The 16,244-nt window shown below is 40.1% G+C and overlaps 10 non-coding genes across 10 annotated transcripts; 2 read left to right on the top strand and 8 right to left on the bottom strand.

Moving 5' to 3' along the window:
• Nucleotides 1-53: 53 nt before the first annotated feature.
• On the bottom strand, nucleotides 54-245 carry LOC130661423 (U2 spliceosomal RNA). The gene has a single exon (XR_008988616.1). It is a non-coding gene; the product is annotated as a U2 spliceosomal RNA (small nuclear RNA).
• A 322-nt stretch (nucleotides 246-567) lies between these two features.
• Nucleotides 568-640, bottom strand: Trnar-acg (transfer RNA arginine (anticodon ACG)). Its single transcript has one exon. It is a non-coding gene; the product is annotated as a tRNA-Arg (tRNA).
• Nucleotides 641-5,108: 4,468 nt separating this feature from the next.
• Nucleotides 5,109-5,227, top strand: LOC130658426 (5S ribosomal RNA). The gene has a single exon (XR_008985641.1). It is a non-coding gene; the product is annotated as a 5S ribosomal RNA (ribosomal RNA).
• Nucleotides 5,228-5,555: 328 nt separating this feature from the next.
• On the bottom strand, nucleotides 5,556-5,720 carry LOC130660375 (U1 spliceosomal RNA). Its single transcript, XR_008987575.1, has one exon. It is a non-coding gene; the product is annotated as a U1 spliceosomal RNA (small nuclear RNA).
• A 185-nt stretch (nucleotides 5,721-5,905) lies between these two features.
• Nucleotides 5,906-6,097, bottom strand: LOC130661422 (U2 spliceosomal RNA). Its single transcript, XR_008988615.1, has one exon. It is a non-coding gene; the product is annotated as a U2 spliceosomal RNA (small nuclear RNA).
• Nucleotides 6,098-6,419: 322 nt separating this feature from the next.
• On the bottom strand, nucleotides 6,420-6,492 carry Trnar-acg (transfer RNA arginine (anticodon ACG)). The gene has a single exon. It is a non-coding gene; the product is annotated as a tRNA-Arg (tRNA).
• Nucleotides 6,493-10,960: 4,468 nt separating this feature from the next.
• LOC130658424 (5S ribosomal RNA) lies at nucleotides 10,961-11,079 on the top strand. Its single transcript, XR_008985638.1, has one exon. It is a non-coding gene; the product is annotated as a 5S ribosomal RNA (ribosomal RNA).
• Nucleotides 11,080-11,407: 328 nt separating this feature from the next.
• On the bottom strand, nucleotides 11,408-11,572 carry LOC130660374 (U1 spliceosomal RNA). Its single transcript, XR_008987574.1, has one exon. It is a non-coding gene; the product is annotated as a U1 spliceosomal RNA (small nuclear RNA).
• Nucleotides 11,573-11,757: 185 nt separating this feature from the next.
• On the bottom strand, nucleotides 11,758-11,949 carry LOC130661421 (U2 spliceosomal RNA). Its single transcript, XR_008988613.1, has one exon. It is a non-coding gene; the product is annotated as a U2 spliceosomal RNA (small nuclear RNA).
• A 322-nt stretch (nucleotides 11,950-12,271) lies between these two features.
• On the bottom strand, nucleotides 12,272-12,344 carry Trnar-acg (transfer RNA arginine (anticodon ACG)). Its single transcript has one exon. It is a non-coding gene; the product is annotated as a tRNA-Arg (tRNA).
• Nucleotides 12,345-16,244: the final 3,900 nt, after the last annotated feature.

The raw sequence follows: 16,244 nt of genomic DNA, 5'->3' as shown, positions 1-16,244 counted from the left end.
CGTAGACTATGCAGAGTGCCGTCGGAAAGAGGACTGCTATTATTCTTTTATTGCTTATGTGGGCCGCCATCGGTAATAGTGCAACACCAAGGCAACCCGTGGTCACGGCGTGAATGAATCCACCTCCATGACCCAAGGCCAAAAATCAGATTAATATACTGACCATTCAGAGAATGGCCTACCAGATATTAAACTGATAAGAACAGATACTACACTTGATCTTAGCCATTAGGCCGAGAAGCGATAAAGAACAAGCGTTGCCATGATAGGCATCGTCCACACACCGTAACTGCTTGTGGAGCATGTCACGTTACTGTAAAGCTTACAACTGTCACCGCGTACGGATGGACGGCGACATAGTAAAAATCACGGCTGTTGATTTAGCCGTAGGATGGAGAGCGACTGTAGCGAGTGGATGGTAACTTACATGAATGCTAACAAAGGCGACGATACTAAGTGCGTGATATTACTTTCCAATATGTCTGCGTACATTCCGTTTATCAACGCATTACGCCAGAACGTGCGCGCGCGTTACACAGTAGACCATGCAGCCGAAATGCGACAGTGCGACCCTGCCAGGAGTCGAACCTGGAATCCCCTGATTCGTAGTCAGATGCCTTATCCATTGGGCCACAGGGCCATGCTTATGACTTCGCCCCATCGTCATTTTGGCTTGCGCATTCGTTTTACTTACGACAGAATTCTTCGTGTTTGTAGCCATGAAAGAAAGGGACTTCTGTGAGTGAATTTTTTTACTGTGGTCTAATAAAAAAGTCGAAACGCAGTGCCCAATATATGAATTGCTCCTAATAGCCGGAAACAGGCCGTGTCGATGATGTAGGCCGACATACGCAACGCAAACCAAAGAACGCTTTATGAAAATCCTAACACGAGCGCGGAAGAAGCCCAAATTAACAGACTAGATGTAATGCTGAAGACCTCAAACTCCAGCAGCTTTTCTTGCAGACTATTGCGTCGTACTACAAATAAAAATTAACATGCTTTCGCATAGTCGCGGCACCCAAAACGGACATTATACGATGTACAGAAACACACATTTCTGTTTTCGCGCCAAATCAATTCCCGGGAGTGGTACTTTTACGTCCGCATACTTCGCACCGTCTTAAATTATATCTCATTTACACGGTAATGTTTAGTATACTTCTACTGTGATAACAAGCATCGTTTATCGTTGGATTGTTGTAAGAAAACATTAAAAATGAGTGAAGCAGCTTCTCCAAAGAAAATCGCACCCAAGAAGAAACCTGCTGCAAAGAAGACAGCTGATCACCCTAAATATGTGGACATGATCAAGGCTGCTATCGCTACCCTAAAGGAACGCGGTGGTTCATCTCGCCAAGCTATTACAAAATATATTCATGCAAATTACAAAGTTGCTGAAAACTCAGATCATCATCTGAAAATGGCTCTTAAACGAGGAGTAACATCAGGCGATTTGATTCAAACTAAAGGCACTGGTGCTTCTGGATCATTCAAGCTAGGTCAGGTAAAAAAAGAAAAACCTAAGAAAAAGGCCGCAGCAAAAAAGCCAACGGCAAAGAAGCCTACTGCAAAGAAAAGTACACCAAAAAAGAAGCCAGCAAAGAAGAGCACGCCAAAGAAAGCAGCAAAGAAGCCTGCCACAAAGAAAGCCTCGGCTAAGAAACCAGCAGCTAAGAAACCCACAAAGAAGCCTGTTGCTAAAAAACCTGCAGCAAAGAAGGTCAAAAAGACTCCCAAAAAGGCAGCAAAGAAGACCGCAAAAAAATAATTTGTGTGTATCTGGCTATTACATTAACAAACGGCTATTTTTATAGCCACACATTTACAAAAAAACATTATCTTGGTACAAAGTTAAACTTGTTTAAGTCACTTAAACAGTTAAAAAAGAGTAAATTTAAGATTAGATTCCCTAAGTTTAAGTATTTTCGTTTTTAAATTTCTTATTTTCTTGCTTTTACTTTTCTTGCCCTTCATATTTTTAACATTGTCAAACTTTATGTAGCATAAAATTTTTATGTAGCATAAAATTTAAACAGAAAGCAGGACAAAGTTTGATATAAAAAGCTAGCCGTAATATTTTTTATGGATGTGTGGCTATAAAAATAGCCGTTTTTTGTTTGGTAAGATGCTTAGGCACGTTCCCCACGAATTCTTCTTGCCAACTGGATGTCTTTAGGCATGATTGTAACTCGTTTTGCGTGAATGGCACACAAGTTAGTATCCTCGAACAAGCCAACAAGGTACGCTTCAGAAGCCTCTTGCAGAGCCATAACGGCTGTGCTCTGGAATCGCAGATCTGTTTTGAAGTCCTGAGCAATTTCTCGCACAAGACGCTGGAAAGGCAACTTGCGGATCAAGAGCTCGGTTGACTTCTGGTATCTTCTGATTTCTCTGAGAGCAACTGTACCAGGTCTGTAACGATGTGGTTTTTTCACTCCTCCAGTAGCTGGTGCGCTTTTCCTCGCAGCTTTAGTGGCGAGTTGTTTTCGTGGAGCCTTTCCTCCAGTAGATTTACGTGCAGTTTGCTTTGTACGAGCCATATTTTAAGAAGTCGATGTAGTACGGATACACAAGACGGTCTAAAATGCACTATCGCGCCAAAGTTTTATTTCTCATATTGATTGACAGCTAAGGTTCAAAACAAACCATTTGATTGGTGCTAAGAAAGTAATTTCTGATTGGCTGCATAATGACATTACGCTCATTACTTTAACATTTTTATAAAATCTGTGTTTTTTGGCTACGGGAAAACGGCTGTATCTTCTGATACACAAAAGCTTTTGACTTTTTTTTTTTTTAGTAAGTAGCAGAAGGTTTGGCGAATTCCAACGATGCCAAATTTATTGCCTTACTGAAACATTAAGACCACGAATTTTTAAAAAAACTACAGTTTTACTTAAAAAAATGTACAAAATGTTCGGAACATTTTGTAATGACGCAACTCTATTGGTTAATTAGGGTGTTTCCACGAGCAGTAGGTAATTTTATGGCCTCTTTTTAAAGCTGTCTGAATTCTGTTAACTCAAACGTTGTTTTTGTACTCGTTCTGTACGCAACTATATCAATATGTCTGGACGCGGAAAAGGAGGTAAAGGATTGGGAAAAGGAGGTGCTAAACGTCACCGAAAAATTCTTCGTGATAACATTCAGGGAATCACAAAACCTGCTATTCGGCGTCTTGCTCGACGAGGTGGTGTCAAACGTATCTCTGGCCTTATCTATGAGGAAACCAGAGGTGTACTGAAGGTTTTCTTAGAGAATGTTATTCGTGATGCTGTAACCTACACAGAGCACGCTAAACGCAAGACCGTTACCGCTATGGATGTTGTTTATGCCTTAAAACGTCAAGGAAGAACTCTTTACGGATTCGGAGGTTAAGCGTTGTCATTGCTCAACAAAAACGGCTATTTTTATAGCCACAAATCTTTTAAAACATTACTTTGTGCACGCTTCCAAATTACACAATGTGTAAAGTCTTGTCACAGTTACATTTATTGCTATACGATACTATGTCATATATGACACAAAAAAAATTTAGAAATACTTTGTAGGGTTAATTTGCCTGGGAGTGTTTCCGTGAAAAGCTGGGTTAAGTTAAATGTAAGCAATAACATGGATCAATGTACTTGTCTTTTCTGCAAGTACAGCTAATAATACGTATGAAAAGTGAAGCTAATCCACACACACATGGGGAAGTATTTTAAATGTAGGCTAGTGTTCTTAAGCACATTATTTAGAAGTTTTATTAACTTCGGTTAACTTGTAGTGACGCCAAGTAAATGTTTTTTTAAAGATGTGTGGTCTTAAAAAAGACCGTTTGTGTTTGGTAGACGTTGGTTTACTTGCTGCTTGTGTATTTTGTGACGGCTTTTGTTCCTTCACTGACTGCGTGTTTTGCAAGTTCTCCAGGCAAGAGAAGACGTACTGCGGTTTGAATTTCACGAGAAGAGATGGTCGACTTTTTGTTTTGAAGAGCCAAACGCGAAGCTTCGGAAGCAATGCGCTCAAAGATGTCGTTGACAAATGAGTTCATGATGCTCATAGCTTTGCTTGAAACTCCGACATCTGGGTGAACTTGTTTCAAAACATTGTAGATGTAAATAGCATAACTTTCCTTTCTCTTTCTCTTGCGTTTCTTTTCACCAGTTCCACCAATCTTTCCTCCTTTTTTGCCGGCTCTTTTTTCACCTTTCTTGGCTACTTTAGGTGCCTGTTTTCCTCCTTTAGCTGCTGCGTCAGACATGGTTAAAAATTTTTGCTACTTAACTTGTAAATAAGCATTAAACTGCAAGTCAAAACTTTTTGTTTATAAGTAAAAAAATCGGATCGAATTCGATCCGAAAACGCCGATACGCAATTTAATTGGTTAAAAAAAAAATCTTTTGTTTAATACTTAATTATGATTGGTTAAAAAAACATGATTTCGATCCTATTTTTATGATGAAAAAACGAGTAAAGTTTATTTCGTTAACACTTACGTTAAATATTCGTACGTTTTTGTATTAACTTACAAATCAAATCGCAGTTATGTCTGGACGTGGAAAAGGTGGAAAAGCTAAGGCTAAAGCCAAGACAAGATCCTCAAGAGCTGGACTTCAATTTCCAGTCGGTAGAGTGCATAGATTCCTTCGTAGAGGGCACTATGCTAACCGAATTGGATCTGGAGCACCAGTTTACTTAGCAGCCGTCTTGGAATATTTATCTGCTGAGATATTGGAGTTGGCTGGTAACGCAGCAAGAGACAACAAAAAAGCTAGGATTATTCCAAGACATTTACAATTGGCTGTTCGTAATGATGAAGAATTAAACAAACTTTTGAGCGGTGTAACCATTGCAGCTGGTGGTGTTTTGCCAAACATTCAAGCTGTCTTACTCCCAAAGAAGAACGACAAAGGACAGAAGAAGTAAACCGCTACACTCAGAAAACAACGGCTATTTTTATAGCCACACATCTTTAAAAAAACATTGTTTTTTTCACAAAACTATAACCTTAAAGTCTAATAGATAATCCATGCATACGCCTTGTCCTAAGTAACTCAAAGAAATTAAATAAAAAAATTTGATCACAACGTCAAAATAAATTGCACGTATTTGCACCTACTAATGTCTACGGCCATACCACGATGAACACACCCGTTCTCGTCTGATCACGGAAGTTAAGCATCGTCGGGCCGGGATAGTACTTGGATGGGGGACCGCCTGGGAACTCCCGGTGTCGTAGGCTTTTCATTTTCATTTGCTGTGATATATTTCTTGTTATAACAATTAAGGAACGTGGCGGTTGTTGAAAGTGTTTCCTATGACATTTTCCTACGACATTTTCAGGTGATAGTACGAGAAAAAAGAGCTTTCAAATGCATACAAACTCGATCTATTGCCGATCATCCAATAACCCTGACGGAATGGCAAATAAAATAAAATTCCGCCGCCTTCCGAGGACTTATATCGCAATCACGTTTCGTAACAGCCAAGCGAGGTTTTACCTTAGCGTTTAAGTCACCACCGACATTTGGCCGCGCAACTTTTCTAAGCTCATTCATTTTGACTTAAGGAGGGGGCGAGCGCGGACGCAGGCCCCCACTACCAGAAATTGTACGGTCGAGTTACTGACGTTTGCAGTAATCGCAGAGGTCAGCCCAAGCGTAGTGCAATGCAAGAGCCTCACTCTGGAAGAAAACCCTCATTGATCAGTCTTTACTTCCCCGTCAGGTAAGTATGAGTTGGAACTGCACCGTAGCATGAGGGTACCCTTCAAAGTTTGTTAATGCTTGTGGCTTGAGTGTGTTATAAACTGCCGTGTCGCGGGGCATAGGCTGTATTCTCCCCCAGTGTACGCGTTTTGTTCCCGCCGTAGACTATGCAGAGTGCCGTCGGAAAGAGGACTGCTATTATTCTTTTATTGCTTATGTGGGCCGCCATCGGTAATAGTGCAACACCAAGGCAACCCGTGGTCACGGCGTGAATGAATCCACCTCCATGACCCAAGGCCAAAAATCAGATTAATATACTGACCATTCAGAGAATGGCCTACCAGATATTAAACTGATAAGAACAGATACTACACTTGATCTTAGCCATTAGGCCGAGAAGCGATAAAGAACAAGCGTTGCCATGATAGGCATCGTCCACACACCGTAACTGCTTGTGGAGCATGTCACGTTACTGTAAAGCTTACAACTGTCACCGCGTACGGATGGACGGCGACATAGTAAAAATCACGGCTGTTGATTTAGCCGTAGGATGGAGAGCGACTGTAGCGAGTGGATGGTAACTTACATGAATGCTAACAAAGGCGACGATACTAAGTGCGTGATATTACTTTCCAATATGTCTGCGTACATTCCGTTTATCAACGCATTACGCCAGAACGTGCGCGCGCGTTACACAGTAGACCATGCAGCCGAAATGCGACAGTGCGACCCTGCCAGGAGTCGAACCTGGAATCCCCTGATTCGTAGTCAGATGCCTTATCCATTGGGCCACAGGGCCATGCTTATGACTTCGCCCCATCGTCATTTTGGCTTGCGCATTCGTTTTACTTACGACAGAATTCTTCGTGTTTGTAGCCATGAAAGAAAGGGACTTCTGTGAGTGAATTTTTTTACTGTGGTCTAATAAAAAAGTCGAAACGCAGTGCCCAATATATGAATTGCTCCTAATAGCCGGAAACAGGCCGTGTCGATGATGTAGGCCGACATACGCAACGCAAACCAAAGAACGCTTTATGAAAATCCTAACACGAGCGCGGAAGAAGCCCAAATTAACAGACTAGATGTAATGCTGAAGACCTCAAACTCCAGCAGCTTCTCTTGCAGACTATTGCGTCGTACTACAAATAAAAATTAACATGCTTTCGCATAGTCGCGGCACCCAAAACGGACATTATACGATGTACAGAAACACACATTTCTGTTTTCGCGCCAAATCAATTCCCGGGAGTGGTACTTTTACGTCCGCATACTTCGCACCGTCTTAAATTATATCTCATTTACACGGTAATGTTTAGTATACTTCTACTGTGATAACAAGCATCGTTTATCGTTGGATTGTTGTAAGAAAACATTAAAAATGAGTGAAGCAGCTTCTCCAAAGAAAATCGCACCCAAGAAGAAACCTGCTGCAAAGAAGACAGCTGATCACCCTAAATATGTGGACATGATCAAGGCTGCTATCGCTACCCTAAAGGAACGCGGTGGTTCATCTCGCCAAGCTATTACAAAATATATTCATGCAAATTACAAAGTTGCTGAAAACTCAGATCATCATCTGAAAATGGCTCTTAAACGAGGAGTAACATCAGGCGATTTGATTCAAACTAAAGGCACTGGTGCTTCTGGATCATTCAAGCTAGGTCAGGTAAAAAAAGAAAAACCTAAGAAAAAGGCCGCAGCAAAAAAGCCAACGGCAAAGAAGCCTACTGCAAAGAAAAGTACACCAAAAAAGAAGCCAGCAAAGAAGAGCACGCCAAAGAAAGCAGCAAAGAAGCCTGCCACAAAGAAAGCCTCGGCTAAGAAACCAGCAGCTAAGAAACCCACAAAGAAGCCTGTTGCTAAAAAACCTGCAGCAAAGAAGGTCAAAAAGACTCCCAAAAAGGCAGCAAAGAAGACCGCAAAAAAATAATTTGTGTGTATCTGGCTATTACATTAACAAACGGCTATTTTTATAGCCACACATTTACAAAAAAACATTATCTTGGTACAAAGTTAAACTTGTTTAAGTCACTTAAACAGTTAAAAAAGAGTAAATTTAAGATTAGATTCCCTAAGTTTAAGTATTTTCGTTTTTAAATTTCTTATTTTCTTGCTTTTACTTTTCTTGCCCTTCATATTTTTAACATTGTCAAACTTTATGTAGCATAAAATTTTTATGTAGCATAAAATTTAAACAGAAAGCAGGACAAAGTTTGATATAAAAAGCTAGCCGTAATATTTTTTATGGATGTGTGGCTATAAAAATAGCCGTTTTTTGTTTGGTAAGATGCTTAGGCACGTTCCCCACGAATTCTTCTTGCCAACTGGATGTCTTTAGGCATGATTGTAACTCGTTTTGCGTGAATGGCACACAAGTTAGTATCCTCGAACAAGCCAACAAGGTACGCTTCAGAAGCCTCTTGCAGAGCCATAACGGCTGTGCTCTGGAATCGCAGATCTGTTTTGAAGTCCTGAGCAATTTCTCGCACAAGACGCTGGAAAGGCAACTTGCGGATCAAGAGCTCGGTTGACTTCTGGTATCTTCTGATTTCTCTGAGAGCAACTGTACCAGGTCTGTAACGATGTGGTTTTTTCACTCCTCCAGTAGCTGGTGCGCTTTTCCTCGCAGCTTTAGTGGCGAGTTGTTTTCGTGGAGCCTTTCCTCCAGTAGATTTACGTGCAGTTTGCTTTGTACGAGCCATATTTTAAGAAGTCGATGTAGTACGGATACACAAGACGGTCTAAAATGCACTATCGCGCCAAAGTTTTATTTCTCATATTGATTGACAGCTAAGGTTCAAAACAAACCATTTGATTGGTGCTAAGAAAGTAATTTCTGATTGGCTGCATAATGACATTACGCTCATTACTTTAACATTTTTATAAAATCTGTGTTTTTTGGCTACGGGAAAACGGCTGTATCTTCTGATACACAAAAGCTTTTGACTTTTTTTTTTTTTAGTAAGTAGCAGAAGGTTTGGCGAATTCCAACGATGCCAAATTTATTGCCTTACTGAAACATTAAGACCACGAATTTTTAAAAAAACTACAGTTTTACTTAAAAAAATGTACAAAATGTTCGGAACATTTTGTAATGACGCAACTCTATTGGTTAATTAGGGTGTTTCCACGAGCAGTAGGTAATTTTATGGCCTCTTTTTAAAGCTGTCTGAATTCTGTTAACTCAAACGTTGTTTTTGTACTCGTTCTGTACGCAACTATATCAATATGTTTGGACGCGGAAAAGGAGGTAAAGGATTGGGAAAAGGAGGTGCTAAACGTCACCGAAAAATTCTTCGTGATAACATTCAGGGAATCACAAAACCTGCTATTCGGCGTCTTGCTCGACGAGGTGGTGTCAAACGTATCTCTGGCCTTATCTATGAGGAAACCAGAGGTGTACTGAAGGTTTTCTTAGAGAATGTTATTCGTGATGCTGTAACCTACACAGAGCACGCTAAACGCAAGACCGTTACCGCTATGGATGTTGTTTATGCCTTAAAACGTCAAGGAAGAACTCTTTACGGATTCGGAGGTTAAGCGTTGTCATTGCTCAACAAAAACGGCTATTTTTATAGCCACAAATCTTTTAAAACATTACTTTGTGCACGCTTCCAAATTACACAATGTGTAAAGTCTTGTCACAGTTACATTTATTGCTATACGATACTATGTCATATATGACACAAAAAAAATTTAGAAATACTTTGTAGGGTTAATTTGCCTGGGAGTGTTTCCGTGAAAAGCTGGGTTAAGTTAAATGTAAGCAATAACATGGATCAATGTACTTGTCTTTTCTGCAAGTACAGCTAATAATACGTATGAAAAGTGAAGCTAATCCACACACACATGGGGAAGTATTTTAAATGTAGGCTAGTGTTCTTAAGCACATTATTTAGAAGTTTTATTAACTTCGGTTAACTTGTAGTGACGCCAAGTAAATGTTTTTTTAAAGATGTGTGGTCTTAAAAAAGACCGTTTGTGTTTGGTAGACGTTGGTTTACTTGCTGCTTGTGTATTTTGTGACGGCTTTTGTTCCTTCACTGACTGCGTGTTTTGCAAGTTCTCCAGGCAAGAGAAGACGTACTGCGGTTTGAATTTCACGAGAAGAGATGGTCGACTTTTTGTTTTGAAGAGCCAAACGCGAAGCTTCGGAAGCAATGCGCTCAAAGATGTCGTTGACAAATGAGTTCATGATGCTCATAGCTTTGCTTGAAACTCCGACATCTGGGTGAACTTGTTTCAAAACATTGTAGATGTAAATAGCATAACTTTCCTTTCTCTTTCTCTTGCGTTTCTTTTCACCAGTTCCACCAATCTTTCCTCCTTTTTTGCCGGCTCTTTTTTCACCTTTCTTGGCTACTTTAGGTGCCTGTTTTCCTCCTTTAGCTGCTGCGTCAGACATGGTTAAAAATTTTTGCTACTTAACTTGTAAATAAGCATTAAACTGCAAGTCAAAACTTTTTGTTTATAAGTAAAAAAATCGGATCGAATTCGATCCGAAAACGCCGATACGCAATTTAATTGGTTAAAAAAAAAATCTTTTGTTTAATACTTAATTATGATTGGTTAAAAAAACATGATTTCGATCCTATTTTTATGATGAAAAAACGAGTAAAGTTTATTTCGTTAACACTTACGTTAAATATTCGTACGTTTTTGTATTAACTTACAAATCAAATCGCAGTTATGTCTGGACGTGGAAAAGGTGGAAAAGCTAAGGCTAAAGCCAAGACAAGATCCTCAAGAGCTGGACTTCAATTTCCAGTCGGTAGAGTGCATAGATTCCTTCGTAGAGGGCACTATGCTAACCGAATTGGATCTGGAGCACCAGTTTACTTAGCAGCCGTCTTGGAATATTTATCTGCTGAGATATTGGAGTTGGCTGGTAACGCAGCAAGAGACAACAAAAAAGCTAGGATTATTCCAAGACATTTACAATTGGCTGTTCGTAATGATGAAGAATTAAACAAACTTTTGAGCGGTGTAACCATTGCAGCTGGTGGTGTTTTGCCAAACATTCAAGCTGTCTTACTCCCAAAGAAGAACGACAAAGGACAGAAGAAGTAAACCGCTACACTCAGAAAACAACGGCTATTTTTATAGCCACACATCTTTAAAAAAACATTGTTTTTTTCACAAAACTATAACCTTAAAGTCTAATAGATAATCCATGCATACGCCTTGTCCTAAGTAACTCAAAGAAATTAAATAAAAAAATTTGATCACAACGTCAAAATAAATTGCACGTATTTGCACCTACTAATGTCTACGGCCATACCACGATGAACACACCCGTTCTCGTCTGATCACGGAAGTTAAGCATCGTCGGGCCGGGATAGTACTTGGATGGGGGACCGCCTGGGAACTCCCGGTGTCGTAGGCTTTTCATTTTCATTTGCTGTGATATATTTCTTGTTATAACAATTAAGGAACGTGGCGGTTGTTGAAAGTGTTTCCTATGACATTTTCCTACGACATTTTCAGGTGATAGTACGAGAAAAAAGAGCTTTCAAATGCATACAAACTCGATCTATTGCCGATCATCCAATAACCCTGACGGAATGGCAAATAAAATAAAATTCCGCCGCCTTCCGAGGACTTATATCGCAATCACGTTTCGTAACAGCCAAGCGAGGTTTTACCTTAGCGTTTAAGTCACCACCGACATTTGGCCGCGCAACTTTTCTAAGCTCATTCATTTTGACTTAAGGAGGGGGCGAGCGCGGACGCAGGCCCCCACTACCAGAAATTGTACGGTCGAGTTACTGACGTTTGCAGTAATCGCAGAGGTCAGCCCAAGCGTAGTGCAATGCAAGAGCCTCACTCTGGAAGAAAACCCTCATTGATCAGTCTTTACTTCCCCGTCAGGTAAGTATGAGTTGGAACTGCACCGTAGCATGAGGGTACCCTTCAAAGTTTGTTAATGCTTGTGGCTTGAGTGTGTTATAAACTGCCGTGTCGCGGGGCATAGGCTGTATTCTCCCCCAGTGTACGCGTTTTGTTCCCGCCGTAGACTATGCAGAGTGCCGTCGGAAAGAGGACTGCTATTATTCTTTTATTGCTTATGTGGGCCGCCATCGGTAATAGTGCAACACCAAGGCAACCCGTGGTCACGGCGTGAATGAATCCACCTCCATGACCCAAGGCCAAAAATCAGATTAATATACTGACCATTCAGAGAATGGCCTACCAGATATTAAACTGATAAGAACAGATACTACACTTGATCTTAGCCATTAGGCCGAGAAGCGATAAAGAACAAGCGTTGCCATGATAGGCATCGTCCACACACCGTAACTGCTTGTGGAGCATGTCACGTTACTGTAAAGCTTACAACTGTCACCGCGTACGGATGGACGGCGACATAGTAAAAATCACGGCTGTTGATTTAGCCGTAGGATGGAGAGAGACTGTAGCGAGTGGATGGTAACTTACATGAATGCTAACAAAGGCGACGATACTAAGTGCGTGATATTACTTTCCAATATGTCTGCGTACATTCCGTTTATCAACGCATTACGCCAGAACGTGCGCGCGCGTTACACAGTAGACCATGCAGCCGAAATGCGACAGTGCGACCCTGCCAGGAGTCGAACCTGGAATCCCCTGATTCGTAGTCAGATGCCTTATCCATTGGGCCACAGGGCCATGCTTATGACTTCGCCCCATCGTCATTTTGGCTTGCGCATTCGTTTTACTTACGACAGAATTCTTCGTGTTTGTAGCCATGAAAGAAAGGGACTTCTGTGAGTGAATTTTTTTACTGTGGTCTAATAAAAAAGTCGAAACGCAGTGCCCAATATATGAATTGCTCCTAATAGCCGGAAACAGGCCGTGTCGATGATGTAGGCCGACATACGCAACGCAAACCAAAGAACGCTTTATGAAAATCCTAACACGAGCGCGGAAGAAGCCCAAATTAACAGACTAGATGTAATGCTGAAGACCTCAAACTCCAGCAGCTTCTCTTGCAGACTATTGCGTCGTACTACAAATAAAAATTAACATGCTTTCGCATAGTCGCGGCACCCAAAACGGACATTATACGATGTACAGAAACACACATTTCTGTTTTCGCGCCAAATCAATTCCCGGGAGTGGTACTTTTACGTCCGCATACTTCGCACCGTCTTAAATTATATCTCATTTACACGGTAATGTTTAGTATACTTCTACTGTGATAACAAGCATCGTTTATCGTTGGATTGTTGTAAGAAAACATTAAAAATGAGTGAAGCAGCTTCTCCAAAGAAAATCGCACCCAAGAAGAAACCTGCTGCAAAGAAGACAGCTGATCACCCTAAATATGTGGACATGATCAAGGCTGCTATCGCTACCCTAAAGGAACGCGGTGGTTCATCTCGCCAAGCTATTACAAAATATATTCATGCAAATTACAAAGTTGCTGAAAACTCAGATCATCATCTGAAAATGGCTCTTAAACGAGGAGTAACATCAGGCGATTTGATTCAAACTAAAGGCACTGGTGCTTCTGGATCATTCAAGCTAGGTCAGGTAAAAAAAGAAAAACCTAAGAAAAAGGCCGCAGCAAAAAAGCCAACGGCAAAGAAGCCTACTGCAAAGAAAAGTACACCAAAAAAGAAGCCAGCAAAGAAGAGCACGCCAAAGAAAGCAGCAAAGAAGCCTGCCACAAAGAAAGCCTCGGCTAAGAAACCAGCAGCTAAGAAACCCACAAAGAAGCCTGTTGCTAAAAAACCTGCAGCAAAGAAGGTCAAAAAGACTCCCAAAAAGGCAGCAAAGAAGACCGCAAAAAAATAATTTGTGTGTATCTGGCTATTACATTAACAAACGGCTATTTTTATAGCCACACATTTACAAAAAAACATTATCTTGGTACAAAGTTAAACTTGTTTAAGTCACTTAAACAGTTAAAAAAGAGTAAATTTAAGATTAGATTCCCTAAGTTTAAGTATTTTCGTTTTTAAATTTCTTATTTTCTTGCTTTTACTTTTCTTGCCCTTCATATTTTTAACATTGTCAAACTTTATGTAGCATAAAATTTTTATGTAGCATAAAATTTAAACAGAAAGCAGGACAAAGTTTGATATAAAAAGCTAGCCGTAATATTTTTTATGGATGTGTGGCTATAAAAATAGCCGTTTTTTGTTTGGTAAGATGCTTAGGCACGTTCCCCACGAATTCTTCTTGCCAACTGGATGTCTTTAGGCATGATTGTAACTCGTTTTGCGTGAATGGCACACAAGTTAGTATCCTCGAACAAGCCAACAAGGTACGCTTCAGAAGCCTCTTGCAGAGCCATAACGGCTGTGCTCTGGAATCGCAGATCTGTTTTGAAGTCCTGAGCAATTTCTCGCACAAGACGCTGGAAAGGCAACTTGCGGATCAAGAGCTCGGTTGACTTCTGGTATCTTCTGATTTCTCTGAGAGCAACTGTACCAGGTCTGTAACGATGTGGTTTTTTCACTCCTCCAGTAGCTGGTGCGCTTTTCCTCGCAGCTTTAGTGGCGAGTTGTTTTCGTGGAGCCTTTCCTCCAGTAGATTTACGTGCAGTTTGCTTTGTACGAGCCATATTTTAAGAAGTCGATGTAGTACGGATACACAAGACGGTCTAAAATGCACTATCGCGCCAAAGTTTTATTTCTCATATTGATTGACAGCTAAGGTTCAAAACAAACCATTTGATTGGTGCTAAGAAAGTAATTTCTGATTGGCTGCATAATGACATTACGCTCATTACTTTAACATTTTTATAAAATCTGTGTTTTTTGGCTACGGGAAAACGGCTGTATCTTCTGATACACAAAAGCTTTTGACTTTTTTTTTTTTTAGTAAGTAGCAGAAGGTTTGGCGAATTCCAACGATGCCAAATTTATTGCCTTACTGAAACATTAAGACCACGAATTTTTAAAAAAACTACAGTTTTACTTAAAAAAATGTACAAAATGTTCGGAACATTTTGTAATGACGCAACTCTATTGGTTAATTAGGGTGTTTCCACGAGCAGTAGGTAATTTTATGGCCTCTTTTTAAAGCTGTCTGAATTCTGTTAACTCAAACGTTGTTTTTGTACTCGTTCTGTACGCAACTATATCAATATGTCTGGACGCGGAAAAGGAGGTAAAGGATTGGGAAAAGGAGGTGCTAAACGTCACCGAAAAATTCTTCGTGATAACATTCAGGGAATCACAAAACCTGCTATTCGGCGTCTTGCTCGACGAGGTGGTGTCAAACGTATCTCTGGCCTTATCTATGAGGAAACCAGAGGTGTACTGAAGGTTTTCTTAGAGAATGTTATTCGTGATGCTGTAACCTACACAGAGCACGCTAAACGCAAGACCGTTACCGCTATGGATGTTGTTTATGCCTTAAAACGTCAAGGAAGAACTCTTTACGGATTCGGAGGTTAAGCGTTGTCATTGCTCAACAAAAACGGCTATTTTTATAGCCACAAATCTTTTAAAACATTACTTTGTGCACGCTTCCAAATTACACAATGTGTAAAGTCTTGTCACAGTTACATTTATTGCTATACGATACTATGTCATATATGACACAAAAAAAATTTAGAAATACTTTGTAGGGTTAATTTGCCTGGGAGTGTTTCCGTGAAAAGCTGGGTTAAGTTAAATGTAAGCAATAACATGGATCAATGTACTTGTCTTTTCTGCAAGTACAGCTAATAATACGTATGAAAAGTGAAGCTAATCCACACACACATGGGGAAGTATTTTAAATGTAGGCTAGTGTTCTTAAGCACATTATTTAGAAGTTTTATTAACTTCGGTTAACTTGTAGTGACGCCAAGTAAATGTTTTTTTAAAGATGTGTGGTCTTAAAAAAGACCGTTTGTGTTTGGTAGACGTTGGTTTACTTGCTGCTTGTGTATTTTGTGACGGCTTTTGTTCCTTCACTGACTGCGTGTTTTGCAAGTTCTCCAGGCAAGAGAAGACGTACTGCGGTTTGAATTTCACGAGAAGAGATGGTCGACTTTTTGTTTTGAAGAGCCAAACGCGAAGCTTCGGAAGCAATGCGCTCAAAGATGTCGTTGACAAATGAGTTCATGATGCTCATAGCTTTGCTTGAAACTCCGACATCTGGGTGAACTTGTTTCAAAACATTGTAGATGTAAATAGCATAACTTTCCTTTCTCTTTCTCTTGCGTTTCTTTTCACCAGTTCCACCAATCTTTCCTCCTTTTTTGCCGGCTCTTTTTTCACCTTTCTTGGCTACTTTAGGTGCCTGTTTTCCTCCTTTAGCTGCTGCGTCAGACATGGTTAAAAATTTTTGCTACTTAACTTGTAAATAAGCATTAAACTGCAAGTCAAAACTTTTTGTTTATAAGTAAAAAAATCGGATCGAATTCGATCCGAAAACGCCGATACGCAATTTAATTGGTTAAAAAAAAAATCTTTTGTTTAATACTTAATTATGATTGGTTAAAAAAACATGATTTCGATCCTATTTTTATGATGAAAAAACGAGTAAAGTTTATTTCGTTAACACTTACGTTAAATATTCGTACGTTTTTGTATTAACTTACAAATCAAATCGCAGTTATGTCTGGAC

The sequence above is a fragment of the Hydractinia symbiolongicarpus genome, chromosome 9 (genome assembly GCF_029227915.1).
Source record: "Hydractinia symbiolongicarpus strain clone_291-10 chromosome 9, HSymV2.1, whole genome shotgun sequence".
Classification (NCBI taxonomy): domain Eukaryota; kingdom Metazoa; phylum Cnidaria; class Hydrozoa; order Anthoathecata; family Hydractiniidae; genus Hydractinia; species Hydractinia symbiolongicarpus.
This window is presented reverse-complemented; position numbering and strand designations above follow the sequence as displayed.